Here is a 16,317-nt window from a genome sequence, read left to right as displayed (position 1 = left end):
TTGGGGTCAATTAACTCCACATAGCAGAAACGGCCAGACGTGTTCCTGATACAAGGGCTCCTCTTTGGCACTGATCTATGAACAGTGTTTTGTTTCCTAGCAGTTTTTTTTTTAAATCAGCTGAAATCTAGAAATTACAGATGAGGAAAGAGCTGCAAGGTCACCATTTCAGAGGAGATCGGAGCAAGTTCTTTAGCACCCGTGATTATAGTGTGCGAGGATCTGAAATGGAGAAACCAGCAGCAGGCGCAGACAGGTCTCCACCTTCTCTCTTTTTTTTTTTTTTTCCCCCCTTTTCCTCAGCCCACCAGCAGAGTGGTCCTGCTGCAGAAGTTGATTAAACTTTCAGATATACTGAAATAAGTATATCATAATAAAAATAGGCTGGGGCATTCGTGTGCCAGATTGGCTCTTCAAACAGATGCGGATTTTCCTTTCAGTGAACAGGACAGTAGCCAACCAGGCCTTTTTCCCCTGTTATTTATGTCTGAAAGCCCATTCCAATCTCGTTGTGTGTTTGTACGTATGCTTACGGTAGCAATATATTATTTAGCTGCAGAGGTATCAGAACGTTAAGCCTGTCTACCTCTCCCATGCAGTGTCCCTGCCCCAAGTAGCTGATGGTCTGAGCAAGGAAGCGTGGAGAAGAAAAGTGGATTTGGGAAGTGACTTGCTCAAGGTTATTTAGCAAGTAGGTGGCAGTGGTGGGAAACGGAACGCGATTCTACGGGCCACTTTTTGTTCTATTGTTCTCGAACACATGCTGTCTGATGGAGTTTTAGTGGTGAAGAAATGCTCTTTAAAGTTGAGCTTTGTGCTAGATCGGACAGTGTGCTGCAGGAATCAGTCCTGCCTAGAGGATCTCACTGTGATGAGTTTCACAGTGCTGAAGAGCAGTGGTGGACGGTAGCATTCCAGTCAGTTTTTATATATATATATGTATCTGTAGGTGTGTATATATATGTCTGAGTTTAGATAATATGAATCCCATGAAGATGGGAGACAGGAGCTGTGTCCATGGACTGTGACTGTGCGGGAGGGCTGTAATTCCCTTTGGTTGTTCTGAGCATACTTCTGGTGCTTCCACAGCCTCCCCTCCTCCTTTTCCAACCATTTATGTGGAAAATTGTAGGCTCAGAAACCGCTTCAGGCCCAGCCAGCTGAAAATGCCCCCTTTTTGGGTGCTAGCGGGTTACAATCGATACCTCATGTTCTTAGACTCTTGTCTCCGGTGCAATATTGCTGAACAAAAGTTTAATTGACCTGAAAGAGAAACTGAACTGATTTTCAAAGCCATCAGTGCACCTAGCAAAATAAACATTCTGCAGGGCAACTTCCATATTATTTCTATGTTGACTTTCTGGTTTTTTCCCCTGCCAAACAGCCACCTCTTAGAGCAAAAGGCAGAACCACCGTGTTGGAGTCTACTCTGCTCTTAATATTTCCTAATAAAACAGCATTCTAAAATGAAAAGGAATTTTTCTAAGAAGTGTGTGGGGGAAAATGATGGAGAGTCTTGTTTCATACGGATCCAAGAATAATTTTTCCACTGTTCAGGATGCTTGGCTATTTAGTCTGCATCAGAGGCATGGGACCTTTATCAATCAAAGAGCCACTTTGTCATTAATTGGAATCTGTGAGTCGCACTGAGATTAAACTCCATGTAGAATCTGTGAAATAAGGGTCTGATTCTCAGTTACACTAAGGCTCCTTTGTGCACCTACAGTGGCATAAGGCCCCCAAGACTTTATTTTGTATCAGATCTTTCATAAAATCTATTCACCCAAAGTGCTTTAGGGTTAAAATTAATTCAGTTAATGAGTTAAATAACTGCCAAGGGAGAGAGAAATTAAGAGTCATGGGCAAGGGGGAAAAGAGATGCTTCCAGCTGAGTTTAGAAGAGAGTGTGAATGAGTTGAAGGGGAAAAGAGATGCAAAGAAGATGCACTGATGGGCAAGAGCTGCAGAGGAGAAAGCTCTTATGCCCTGGGGGTCAAATTATATGAAGGAGGAGGAAGGGCCCTCTTTCTGCAGGAAAATTGCTACCAGTGGAAGTTGATTTAACACATATCACAGGAGTAGCAATATAAGCTAAGGTTTTCACTTACTGTAGCTAGCTGCTATGAAGCCTGCACGGGCTGTACAAACATTCAGCTTTTATTGTTTGTTTATAATGCAATAGAAATGACTCCTGGAGTAGATTCCTACTGCATCAGGCATTTTAGAAAAGAACAGTCCCTGACTAGATCTCACTCCCAGGATCATTTGGGCCAGACAGAGCTGTAGCTGTTCCAGCTCTGGTAAGGAGTCTCCTACTGTTAAATTCTCCCCTGATCTCATCACAGGGCTGTTGCAGGGCTGTGTGGACAAGCTGCCTGTGGCAGGCAAAGAGCCCCTTCCCGAACCCCCGGACCAGCGACCGACCCCCTCCAGGACGGGGCAGAGCTGCCGGCTCTCTCCAGGTGTCATCTGCAAAGAATTCCTGTTCGGCTGGGTCTGCAGAGCGGGCTGAGGACCACTGTGCTGAAAGATGCTTCCCCACATCCATAGCAATGTACAGCTTGTGACTATGCTTGTCAGACGGATTTTGTAGCCAATCTAAACCAAATGGTAGCCAGTGTTTCTGTTCTCTCCATGTCCACAGACTGGCTTGCCCCTGGAGAGCCTGGGAGAGCCTACAGCAGTGCACTGTCAGAGCTTGCCATCTTGTACTACTTTACATGAGTGCAGATATGTTTTCTTCTTCTATTTAAATATTCTTTTCCCCCCTTCTTTTTTCTCTGCTGACAGTGATTTCTATAAATAAATTATTTTTTGCAAACTAAAAAGAATCAAATCGAGCACGTGTAAATTTTCCATTCCTCTTAGCTTTTAAGCATGAAAATTTCACGGTCCCCACAGTAGCAATAATTTTCCTTATAGTTCTTATTCACCACAACCAGAAAAGCTTAGAAATATGTGGACAGTCACCTAGAAGAAGCTACAAAATATTTTAGTCGTGCTGAGCACCACATCTTGATCCTTTAGTGGAGATGGTTGAGCTTATGGATCTCTTTCATGTCACGACTTCATTGATATCTTGGAGGTAACTGCTGGGCAGTGCGGCACCAGAAGCACTCAGCCAGTGGCAACCCAGAACTTGGAATGGATTTACCGAGATTTTTTTTCAGAAAGGTGGATAAATTAACCTCTCCTGCATCTATGTTCCTCTCTGTCTTTAGCAAGCCTTTATTATACTTGTTGGACTCCCCTGGATCTGAATCTGTCAATGGTCTAGACGACAAAGAATATATTTGAACAGATGTTTTTTGAAGTGAGCCATTCTTTCCCAGTTTTAATAGAACGTCTAACTTCACGCAAGGCAGGACTTTATCTTAAGTGGCTCTGAACCTAAAAGAAACTGTGCTAAATCAGGCTTTAAACAACTCACAGTTCCTACCATGGTTAGACCGATGACGTTCCTTACACTTTAAGAAGCCTCTGAGGCTCACAAACAGAAGTTTTACATTTAATAGTTTGGATACTAACAGCCTTGATTCATTTCCCTCAGTTTTATATCATTGCTCTATCAGGGTGCGATTATAGTGTAAGAAGGTGCCTTGGAAGCTTGGAGAATAGTAAATGCAGACCTGGCTTTGCTCAGCAGAACTTGTTCGGGGCTTTACAAGAAATTTTCAAACTCATGTGACAAAAGTTGGTTTAAAAAAAAAAACCAAAAAAACTCCCTCACAAAACCCCTAAAGCCCAAGTGCCTTATTTGAGGAATGTAAATAAAACACGTCCTGGATATTCTCTTAACTGGCATATAGTCAGCCTTTGGGTGATGTAAGAGGGAATTTGCTCTCACTTAATGTTCGTTCTGTGTGAAGTTTGTTGCTGTGTCCCAAGTTATTGGGAGCTCTTTAAATCGAGGCAGTGAGAATGGATAGTGAGAGGGTGAACTGTGAGCTTTATTGATTGTATCTGCACAGCAGAGGATTGAAAAATACCTCCCTTTACATGTGGGTGGGTTCACTGTAAAACACAAGGAGGATTCTCCCGAGACACATTTCTTCCAAAGTCCCACTTAGAAATTTGGGGGAAGGATTCCCAGGACACTGTGTGTTGCAAGTTCTGCTTGAGAAGGTCCTATAAACCAGCTGTGGGTAAGACAGACACCCACAAGGGGTTTCCTGCAGGCCCTGGAGCTTGAAAAGGCTCATATTTCCATAAATCCTTTTGTGAACCCAGAGGCAAGATTTGAATTTAACATGTTGAGTTCAAGCCAGTTTGCCAGGTCTGAAACTAGAACTGGGTGCCCGTTTTGAGGGAAAAGAACAATTAAGATAATTTTGCTAGACTCTCTCTCTCTCTATATATATATATATATATTCAGTGCTGGTGCACTCATCTGTCCCGTATGGTCTTGCTTCTTCTCATGCATGCAAGTCTGGTCTCTGTGGCACAAGGATGAAAATATATAAAAAAACCCCCTCTTTAAAACAGGGTCTGCCTCTAGTCTGTTGTTTTTGGATTCTTGTGCATCCCTCTGTTTGATTTGGACATACCTAGAATCACAAAGTGTAAGTGTAAGTGAGTTCCTCTGGAAGCCTCGTTTTCTTCTCATCTGTGAAACGGGATAGGTAATTTCTTGCCTTACAGGCATGTAAATTTTAATAGTTTAGTCCCCAGTTCAGCAAAGCACTTGAGCACATTCTGTTGGAGCAAATGGGATTTTAATTCGGTGATTACACTGTTTGGTGAACTAGGGCCACAATAAAATACTCTGAGATCACTGGAATGAGAGGTGTTACAGAACTCTAAGATGTCGTTATCAGTATTTTGCAGTACAATAAACCATGGTCATATTTTTTCCCCACCTCCAACAAGTGGTAAATGGGGTTTGGGTCATCTTAAATTTTAGATTTGACAGATAGCCTGGGATGGTAGGGAATCGTGGGTTGGCTGACTGTTTTTGGCTTGTTTGGGGTTTTTTTTAAATGCACTAACTTGGTGGCCTTTTGTGGACTTTGGGAATGCAGTTTCAGTTCCTTTCTCTGAGTGGCTGAATCCACAGTTTTTAGACATGTGTGTCTGCCTGAGAACGGCTGTTAGTTTAGGATTAGGAGTTCTTAAGCTATCCTGTTCCTGCTTCTGTATTTTGCATAGATAATGTTATAATAGAAATAATACCTGTAAATAGCCAAACCCTAAGCTTAGAGAGTGACACTAATCTAGCTCTTTGTCTCAATGGCTATTTTCTGCGTTCTGCAGCTGTAGTGTCTGCAGCTGGCGTGTTTCTAACACCAGAGCTGCCAGATGCAGAGAAGGAGACCTGTAGAGAACAGCACACACAGAGGAAGAAGACAAGAGATCCCCAGGAAAGGAAGGAGGAGGCTGAGAAGGCAAACGCGGTGGCTCGGCAGCTTGTTTATATCACCTCAGAGAGTTGATTGCATGCTTATCACACACAGCACAAAGCTCAGTTGTCTAGACAATCGTCTAATTGTCTTTACTCAGTAAGTAGCAGCCCTGGTGACATTCCAGACCTTGACCTCTGCCCTGTCCAGAGCCAAAAAAGTGCCGTTAGGAATCATGTAACACTGGGTATTAAAGATTGTTGGAAAAGGCCATGGGGTCAACCTACTGTGGAGTTTTAGCAACAATGCTGAATATAGCCGGCTCGCTCTCCTTCCTCCCCTCCTCTTGAGACTTGGGCTTGCTGTAGGAGAGTGTTAGTATGATTCCTGTGCTTAAACCAAGAGATGAGGCTGTGCTGGAAGCACTGGGGGCTGTGCCGGGGAGGAAGAATCTACAAAGTCTGAGACTGCAGAGGCATACCATCCTTTTTATAAAGAGCTTGGGCAGCCCTTGGTCAAGAAACGTGCTTCTAAATATTCTAGTTGGACACTGTGACTTGGGATGTCAGAGAGTAAGTCTGCAAGGAGACTCCTAGCTAGAGCTTCAGGGTTATATGTGTTACAGCACTATAAATAACAACAATGGCCCTGGTTCAGGGATTTAGGAGGCAGGATCAGAGTGCCAGCCACTGCTGAAAAATCTGTACAAACCTCCTCAGGGGATGGTGAGGGAAAAGGCTAAAAACCGTTGTGATTGCACTAGGAAATATCTGGGCTCTCGGGAGAATTTTCTGTATTCAAATCCCTTGTCTCCAAAAGGGACCCTGTGGATAACCTGCCCTGTGTGAGACTCCTCCTGGCTGTTGCTGTCAAACCCCACCTTCTGCACGCCCTGGTCCTCAGGGCTGCCACGGGAAATGTGGTTTCTTGGCACGTGGAAGGTGAGGCACTGAGCTTATAAACTGAGGGTCCAGTTCAGGGAGATAATTAAGCATATTGATTTTCAACTAGACCTCACGTTAGAGATGTCCTGAAGTATATTCTCAAGTTAGACTGAAAAATCTGTTGTTTAACAACAGCTATTCTTATTGCATGGGTTTGATTTTCTGCAAGGTATTCATGCTGAGTCTTTTAAATCATGCAAAATAAGTTTGTTTGGGCTTTTAAATGAAGGAAATGTATAGACATCCTTAGTGAACTCTCCAACTGGTGTAAACCAAGGTAACGGCTAAAATCAGTGGAGCTATGCCAGTTTACATCAGTTAAAGATCTGACCTTCTATTCCCAGGCATGTTAAAGGTGTTACTGTGCAAATGACTGCAAAAATTATTGCTGAAAGGTTTTACGCTCAAAGGCAGATCAGGTATCTGGTCCAGGGAGGGTACATCCTTTGCTGCAGAAAGAAATAAAGGAGAGAAAATTGTGAAGTGTTAACTGATATTTTTAGAAGCTTTATAATGACAGGTCACATTCCCGAGGACTATAAAGTGGCAAATCTAACACCAATTATTCAAGAGGGGCAAAAAGATACAGCAAGCAATTACGGTTTAACACCAGTTGTGGGAAAAATATTGGAAACCATTTTATGGCGTTTGGGGAGCGAACAGCTTGAAAAGTGTAATTTGATTAGAGATGGCCAACGTGGGTTTTTGATGCGGGTTTTGACTAACTTAGGATTCTTCCAAGGTATTGTTGCCATGGGAGGTGATGGCTCTTGATTGGATGGCGTGTACTTGCGCTACGTTTTTGAAGTGGCAAACTGGGATGCAGCTACAGAGCTCTTCTTCGTTTTATTGAGCTGAACCCATTTGAAATGTGTTTAAATGAGGGGAATGATGAATCCTCTTTGCCAGGCAGGGGTGTGAAAGCCAGATTTTGTTTGAAGAAGTGAAATGAAGTGCGGGTTGGGGTGGTTTGTTTGGGGTTTTTTTTGCCGTCTACTTCCTGAAAGTCTTAAAGACAATCACGCTGGGAAAAAAATGGAAATTGGGCAAGCTGGACTTCCATGTCAAACTCTGTCACCTTGGAGAAGCTACTTCAGGGCAGGTTCTCTCAAATGAGCTTTTCTTGGTGTCTAACTGCAATTCAGATGCTTTCTTCAGGTCATACGTAGAGCAGAGCAGAGTAACTGCAGCAGTGGGTCTTTGCCCAGGCACACAAACCCTCTGTGTGCATCAGTTTGAAAATAAAATGCTGATGTTCTCTGTGTTGCCTTTTTAAATTGCAGGCTGCAGCTCAGGGAGTGTCTCCTGGGGCTTCCACTCGTGCCTTGGCCACTGAGCCCGTGAATCTGGCCAGGTCTTATCCCTCTGCACTCCTGTTCCCTCTCAAACCTTCCCTGTAATAAACAAAGGGTTGGGACAACCTCCCCAAGGCTCCTCGATGCTACTGGATAAAAAAACCTAATATTAATAATAAAAGACTAATAATAATAATAAAAGACTAATATTAATAATATTAAATATCTTTAAACAAAGAGACAGAGATAGGATTATACTCTGAACTACCAAAAAGCAACTTAGGATCCAGTACAAGATTTATTTACTAAAAAAAAAATATTTCAGAAGAGATTTGCTGATAATTTCAGTGACAAGGCCAGAAGTTAGGTTACTAAACTGTGTCTTAGGCTAAATAACTGGATTATTATTTTTTTTTCCACAATAACTACTATTTGTTTAGCACTTCTGAATTCTGGCTTTTGGGGCATGATGTTTCAAAAGTACTTGCATGCTTTAGGATTTTAAGTTATGTAGGTGCTCTTGAGAATTTCTCTTTCTAGTATTATCTTGTGCATGTATGGGAACTGTATAATTTTTGCTTATTTGTTCTGAAAGCAGGGGATGTACTGAGCAAGGAGGTAGCAGTGCCACCCCCTTTAGAAGGGCTTGTGTCAGTTTGAGGGCAGTACATGCTTTTAATGGAGGCAAATATAAAATGCTAAGTCTTGGGGGCAAGGTAACAAAAGTGAGAGTACACATTAAATGGAAAAGCCATGCAGCATACTGATCAGGGAGGGGATCTAGGGGCTGTGGTAGAACACTCCTTCAAGCCATCATGCCATCATACTGCTGCAGATGGAGAAACAACAAAAAAAAAAAAGGTAGCACAGTGTAAAGCATCAATAGGAAGGAAAAAAAAAACCTAACAAACAGTATGATCATTTCATTGTTCCGTTTCTTTGGTGAGGCTTCAAGACTATGCTTGCTTCCTCCTAGGGAGGAAAGCGTTTGCTCTATGTGGGGGGCTCGGACACACCCCAGAGTGCTGATTCCTTGGCTTTCCCTGGTGTTTGTAACCCAGGACAGTCTGGCGCAGACAAAATTATTTCCCCTCAGGAGACAGAGGCCGGGCGCCTTCTGGGCACAAATGGAAGTATTCAGAGTTACTGGAGGGCCTGAAACGGTAGAAGAAATAATAAAAATGGAACTGCAAGCTTGAGGGTCGGGCCTCAGCTGGAGTTGGCTGACAGGGTGCAGCTGGCACTGACCGAGCGCCGGGACCAGCCTTTGGCCCTTTGCTCCCATCCCTTGGGGCACAGCAACACCTCGGCGTGCGGAGGCTGCCCACGGCTGTAAAACAGGTCACGGACACACCTCCTGTGTCCCCTAGTCAGTAATTACCGTCCTGTTAATATCTCTTAACGTGCAACTCTGCAATTTCAGATTTCCCGTTGAAATGTAATTGAACGTTTGTTTTTTTGTTTTTTTTTTCCTGCCACACCAGAAAGTGTTTTGTATGTGGTAAACACCCGATACGCATCCGAGGAAAGGGGTGGCACTGGGCTGTAATGAGAGGCTGGAGGACTTGTCCCACTTAATGAGGTTATTCCAAGATAAAGGTCTTTAAATTTCAAGCGATGAAAGATGAATCCTAATTCCTGAAAACAAAAGAGCTAACACAAAATGGAGGGAAAGCTGGAGAAGGCAATGGGGAATCAATACGACTGCTATGGACTTGATCGCTTCCATGGGTCAAGTCAGTTAACCTCGGGTTTTTTTTTTTTCTTTATGCTGCTATCTGTTCACAAGGAATAATAAGTAGTCATCTTTTTACAAAAATGCCTTGTGGTGCTTCAGAGATAGATGCCACGTTAAGGTGTAGGACCCTTAACGGGGTTCAAAACAAATCGGGAAATTGAATTGAGCCTTGGCTTCTCTGTGTCTGTGCACACAAATGGACTTTTGTCCCCACAGCCCGTCAGCCTGCCCTTAAGCACCTCCAATGGGGGGTTCTGCTTTTGATTTCAAAAATTGAATTCTTCTAATATTTGCAATGTGTTTATTATTTTTAAAATATGGCCACGTCACCCGGGTAGATTCTAATGCAAGATTTGTTGCTTGTGTCTAGTCAGCTCTCCCTGAGGGCAGGGTCGTTGCCTGGACATGGTTTAGCCAATCCTTACACCAAGGAAACTAACGTAGCCGGGCAGCTACAAGGGGCCAAAGGGACACTGCGGTCCACGGAGCAGGGAACATTCCTGGCCTGACATATGCAACAGGTCTCAGCGGGGGCCAGCAAGCAGCCAAGTCCCAACTGACAGTGTGTTTGACTGGGGCTATCCACTGGATCAAAAATCTAATCCTTTGTTACGCAGAGATACCCGTTTTGGGAGGGAATCACTGGAATATTGGCACCAGAATCCACGAGATTCCATGCTCTTAACTCAAAATGCTTCTTCGGCTCAGTTGTAACCTCTTTGGGGCCAGTGATTGCCTTGTGTGTTTTGTGATTATAAACACCTTAACACAACGGAGTCATGGCCCATGACTGCCTTCCCTAGGTGCTGCCTCAGTACGAACAATAACTGCACGAAATTGCCGTGTCCTGCGAAGAAATGGTTGGGGAATGTTGAGAGACTGTGTGCTTGTGTTATTGTAAAACCAGAAATGTTTACTCATTATATTTAAATAGGTTTGGATCATTGTGGATGAAAGTGAAACAAGATATAAGCCTGCAATGACATGCATAAATACATAATTAAGTATATTTCCTTTCCATATGGAGAGGATTAGCTTCCTTGCCTCAGCAGGGAGTTGCTTTATTTGGTGTCTGCTTTGGTGTCCCTTTCTTTTTGACGGCTTACAGAGGTACACTGAAAGGGAATTTCACTCACTGGCTAATGAATGTTGGAATAAGGACTTTGAGGGCATGTGGAAAAGAATAAGTGATTACCTCAGAAAGCAGAAGTTTAGGGACCTTAAGGGCTGTCCTATTATCCTGACTTCTCTTTTTGACCTTAAGTGGGTCCTGTGGGATGATACTGCCCACCTTACCAAGATTTATTGCTTAGTCATAAATCGAGACAGAGGGAGAGAGAGATGTGTCTAGTAAATGCTGAAGTGTCAGCAAAAGCTCCTTAACTCAGGTTTCATAACTTGAGAAATATTTTATCACCCTTGTGAGCCAAACCTCTGAAAAATCAATAGAACTTGAGAGTTGCCTGTATTGATCTGAAAGGCTGAGTTGTATTGAAATATTCATGGCAGTATGTGTGTGTGTGTGTGTTTGTATATGTGTGGTTTGGGGGCTGAGATGTAGGTAGCTTTCAGAGAATGAAACATTCTCATTTTTCATTTAAACTAGATTAAGACTATTAGGTGACTGGCAAAGCACATACTTAAAAGGGAATGAATTTGTTTGTCTTACAACAAGGCTTCTGACAGTTAGAAATGCATTCTCGTTATTATTATTTTTTCTTAAATGACAAACTGTTGGGAGGAAGAAGTCAAGGAGATCTGATAAAATTAGCACCACGTTCTCTTGGGGATCTCTGGGCTTGCTTTGTTTGCAAAGCCAATTTGGACACTGCGTCTTTGATCTTCACTTTCAGTATTTGAGCAGGCATGTTTAGTATCACTCATTTCACAGGAGATTTGGGATTCAAGTTTCTTCAACAATCTAAAAAGCAGTACATTAGAAGGGGAATTGTCTGCCAGTCGTCTTAGAATCTCAATACCCTTGATACTAATTTGATGTGATGCATTTCAACAGATGTGTCTACCTGAACGATGTTTTATGCCCAAGAGGTTTGTGCTACTGTAGAGTATTAAACTTGGCTCTTCCCCCACATCCTCTCCTCCCTTCTTCTTCCAAGAACGAAAAGCATCCGTAATTTTAATCAGCATATAGGTGTGACACGTTACAAACATTTGGAAGGAAGAGAGTGTGTCAGGCAGAATTCATGCGAAGAGTAGAATAGAACCATGAAGAAAACCACTGCCAGTGATGCTTCAAAAACATTCAAAAAGAAAGTGATGCTTATCTATAAGTTAATAGATTAATATATTCACTCAAACCCTTTAAGACCGTTTTACTCTACTCCTTCCCTACAATACCTTTGTCCCTTCTAGGTTCACGTTTCTGGTGATCCCACAGACCTCTGCCGGGCTTTGGGTAGACCACTCAGAGGCACGATACCTGAAGGTGTTCGGGTGTTCAAGTGTCATCGATTTTTGTGTGTGTCTTGGTGCATCGGAGCCATTTCTGTAAAACCACAGCGAGCAAACACCACAGCGCTGCCCTTGCTGAGCGCTTGTGAGGATTCAACAGCTGTGAGATACTCAGTGACTCTGGTCCTGTAAGTTCTTCAGAGAGATCCATAATTACGGATGTAAAGGGAAAGGCTGAGTGGAAAAAAAGAGAAGGTGGTAATTATTCTTTAAGTAAAAACATTGGCCATATAGGCTGCCAGTTGGCTGAAAATAATATTATGGGAATAGGCACCTCCATAATCTTTATGACAAAAGATGTGTAACGCAGGCTATCAAGGGTCTGTGATGGGTGGTTATGGAGTCCAGGTCTTAAAATGCAAAATAAGAACAATGAGAACCAATTTTTCTCTTAACATTCTGTCACGTGGTTAAAAATGGTTATATGAAATAAAAACAAGCACCCTTGAGAGGCATTACTTCAATCAGTGGCTCAAACTAAGCAGAAAACCAGGCTTTGTGCATCTGAGATTTGCTAATATTGCAGGGAAAAAAAAAAAAAAAAAAGGAACAGCTCATTCCCTCAGTCCATGGAAGCTGCGTGTCCCAGGGAATGGACTGCGAAGCTACCTGGTGTTGGTTTAGGATCTTTATTACCAACATTTGCTTCCTTCACTCCCCTTAAAAAAAAAATAAATGTTGCTGCTGAATGGAGCTTACCAGGAAAGGGAACCTCTAAACTACGTGGCAAATATCCCGGAGGCAAGGACTGCAAATGTTGGCGTGGGTTACAAATTGCACAGCACCTCGTGTGCTGGTGGTGTGTAAATGCCAACTGGTGTTCGACCCATGTTCAGTGGCACCCTGTGTGTGTAGGCACCGGGGTTCTGGGGGTGCCAGAGAGCTGGCATGTCTCTCCGAAGGTTTCATTGACTCTGGGAGCGCATCATTTCGTTGCATGAATCTCGTTTTTACCCACTGTTCTAAATCTTTCCTGTAATAAGTAAAATGAAAGGAGGGGAAAAAAAAAACAACAACAACATACTTGCCATTCTTTATTTATTTGCATTCCTCAATGGCAAAGTAAACTGAATGTTTAAGCAACTGACATCAAAGATTTGATTTCTCTGAAGCTAAAAAAGGCTATTAATCACAATTTTAAAGTGTTCTTTAATTACCCCGTAATAAAATGACACGCGCAGAGCGGGAGGAAAAATTGTATACTTTTAGAGTTCCTCATGCTTGTTTGTGTTTCAAATCTCACCGGAAATCCTTGTTGATCGCTCTTGCTTCTGCTGCTTAATCCTCTTCTCCAGCAGCTATTGTTGGGCGTTGAGCTGCGTTAACTGTGTGCTGGGCGATTCTGAGGCAGGGGAATAAGGGTGCAGGGAGAACGGGCCTGGCTGCGGAGCTGCTTTCTGGAGGATATAATAGCAATGGAAACTTGTTTTCTGCAAGAATTCAGAGGCTACAGAGTTTATTTGGGGTTGAAGGCAGTGGTGGGGTCAAACCCCGTGCTCGGTGGGTGTTGCGTTTAGGCTACAGGGACCATTCCCATATTGTGAGTTTGATGCGTGCCAGGACCTTGAGTCTTCGCTGTGTGCTGGGGGAAGAGGACCTGGGAACCCTCTCTACACAGCAAAGAGGAGAAAAGACCCAGGAGATGGTGCTCATGGCTGCACAGCACAGGCCTGAGTCGTGGTCGACCACCACCACTCTGCCCAGTCACGGGTTTCGCCGTGCAAATGGCCTCTGGGTATAGGCATGGGAACAAGGAGATAAGCAAGGGGCACAAAAGTGGGTCTGGTTGAGGCTTCAAGGGATGTGAGCTGTCAGTCAAAATAGGTGTAAGAAAAAAGGCAAGGTTTTTTAGAAATTTCGCTATAAAACTATCAGTTTTGTAAAGGAAGAAGAATGAAAAAATAAAATCAGGGTGGACACCCAGCTCCTCCGTTCACATTATGAGCTAGGTGTTGGGGTCGTGGTGGCAGGGGAAAAGCTTGGCAATACGAAGCAAATCCAAAGGGCAACAAAATTGTAGGACATAAAAGTCCCACAACATTTAATAAAACTTTCCAGGTCCTTGGGAAAAAAAAAAAAAAAAAAAGTCTCTGCAAGTTTTTAATACTTGAGGTTGTTCATAAAGCTGGGAACATCAGTTGCCAGCGCGGAAGCAAACGACACAGATATGAGGCTTGTCTCTGGGCAGGATTAATGAGTCCTCCTCTCCCTGGAAGGAGAAACGCCTGGTGCCTGGGGGTGGAGGATGCCCCAGCCCCAGCTCTGGCCGCAGCTGATCTGGGCTGGTGTGTTTTGGGCTCGAATTTGCTGCTACGGTGAAACTCAGCCAAGTGGGTAACGTTGTGAGTTGATCTGTTTTCAGACCCAGACAGTTGTTAATGAAACAGTTGCTGTTTTGTTGACAGAACATTAATTACTTGATCTTAGGACTTGGTAATTGCACGGGCCCCCTCTGTATACATCACTAATTACATTAGCAATTATATGGCATTTTAAAGACAAAGAAATGACTACAGCAATTGCAAGTGTCATAGGGACCCTGCTGCTAAATTTCAATCAAGTTCCTGCAATCTCAGCGAAGTGTTGAGCTCAGTCCTCCTCCAGCCCAATCCTGCAGAAATCTCCGCCTGGTCTGGTGTAGTGCTGCAGCCACTTCAACCAGCCCGTCTTGAGAAAAGTGGGGGGGCTTGAATTTCTCATCGCGGTTAGTTACATTCTCAAAATTGAGCTGGAGCATTCTCAAAAGGCTACTTGCTATTGGAAGGTTGGGTTTTGGGTTTGGGTTTGTTTTTTTTTTTACACTATCATCCCTATTAATTCTAGAAATAATTAAGTCTTAGCTTAGAAAATCATGACTTAGGTTAAAAATAATCACAGTTGTAAAGATACTTGTCGATGCTTTTCTGAAAAGCTGCATTGTATTTGTGAGGATCTTCCTTTGCAAATTAACAGGCCGGAAAGTTACTTAAGAATCTAAAATTCTTGAGAAGTTGGGAGATTTGCAAAAGGAGATACAAAATCAGAGTAACCGTTAAGCATGACCACTGGCGGTGCAGCGCATTTGTAAAGTTGCTGTTATTTTGTCATCTGACAAAATGTCGTTATTCTGCCCAAGAGCTGCAAAGCCCCTTCTTTTCCATAGGAAGCCCCTCACAGCGTGCAAGTAACGTCCAGAAGGACGACGGACTTCAGCCACTGCTTCCAGTCCCTCTTCCTGCCCCTCCTCCCTGCGCTTTCTGATCTCAGACACAGCGAGAGCGTGTTACGGAAAACCGAGTGTAACGGCCGTGGGTCAGGAGGCGTTTCCAGCACCGGTTTGTGCGTTGCCCTCCGTGGAGGGTGCAGATCTCGAAGCCCTCACACGCCGTTGATCTGTGTACGCTTGGGTGCTGTCCTAGGATGAACATGAGCAGAAAAGAATTCCAATGCTTGTATTGTGGTTTTGTTTTGTTGTTGTGGGGTTGTTTTGGTTTTTTTCCCTACTTATTTTGTAGCTGTGCTTCTGGCTTGCAGGCCAGAGGGGAATTATACGACCAGCTGTACAGATGGCATAAATTGGTACAGCTCCGCTCACTCGATCCGGCCTGTGTCTTGTCAAGTTTTGAGCTTGTGAAAGGCAGAGGGGGTGTTATCAGCAGTGGACAATCGCTCTTGCTCGTGCTGTTTATCCCCCCGTTCCACTCTCCCCTCCCTCTTCCCTGTTCCTCAAGTGCTATTGCTGTGTGTGATTTCTGACCGGTTCTACCCAGAATCACATTCGTTAAAGCCTTGAACCAGGTAAGGTGGGTTGAAGCTGCCAGTGATGTAATGGTGTAAGATCCAGGCAACACCCTCCCGCTGCAGAGACAGTTACTCACTTGTATTCAAGACCACACTGTCCACAGTGGATTGAGGGTGAGAATCCAGACCACAATGAACTGGGATGCGTTTCCCCATGTACACGTGCCATAAACCTTGCAAAAGACGAACACTAAAGCAGCGGGCTCCATCCACATCCCCCCCCCCAGGAAAAGGAACAGGCAGGGGACAGGTTGTGTTTTGTCATTCCCGTGTGTGTTATTGTTGTAACTTTGCCCAAAGGAAGCAGGACAGCAGCTCTCATCTCCCCTGCCCTGCTGTAGTGCTTCCCCCAACCTTCTCGTTGCCTCGGTGGGACAGTGTTTTGGTGCCTTCCTCTTCGGGAGGGGGGGTGCTGGGTTTCCTGCTTCCCCTTCCCTACGCTGCTGTTTGCTCAGCACAGCCTCTGCTCCGTGCCCTCCGCTGCGGCCACCAGCTGCCTGTTCCATCCAGTCCTGCAAGCGGAGTTAATGAGACATTCCTACGTAAATAACCTGGTGCGATTAAAGCTTCAGATCTTTGCACCTCAACAGCTGTGTGTTGTCACCGAGATAAATATTTTTAACTGGTCTGGCAATTCCCTAGCTGCCCTGTGGAAGTGGTTGAATGAGCGGCTATTGTTTCACCATTTATTCAAGTTCTTACAAACAGCCATCTAGAAAAGACATGTGAAGGAAAAAAGGAAGGGGGGG

The sequence above is a fragment of the Athene cunicularia genome, assembly GCF_003259725.1.
Source record: "Athene cunicularia isolate RWA chromosome 22 unlocalized genomic scaffold, athCun1 chr22_part1, whole genome shotgun sequence".
In the NCBI taxonomy this organism is placed as follows: domain Eukaryota; kingdom Metazoa; phylum Chordata; class Aves; order Strigiformes; family Strigidae; genus Athene; species Athene cunicularia.
This window is presented reverse-complemented; position numbering follows the sequence as displayed.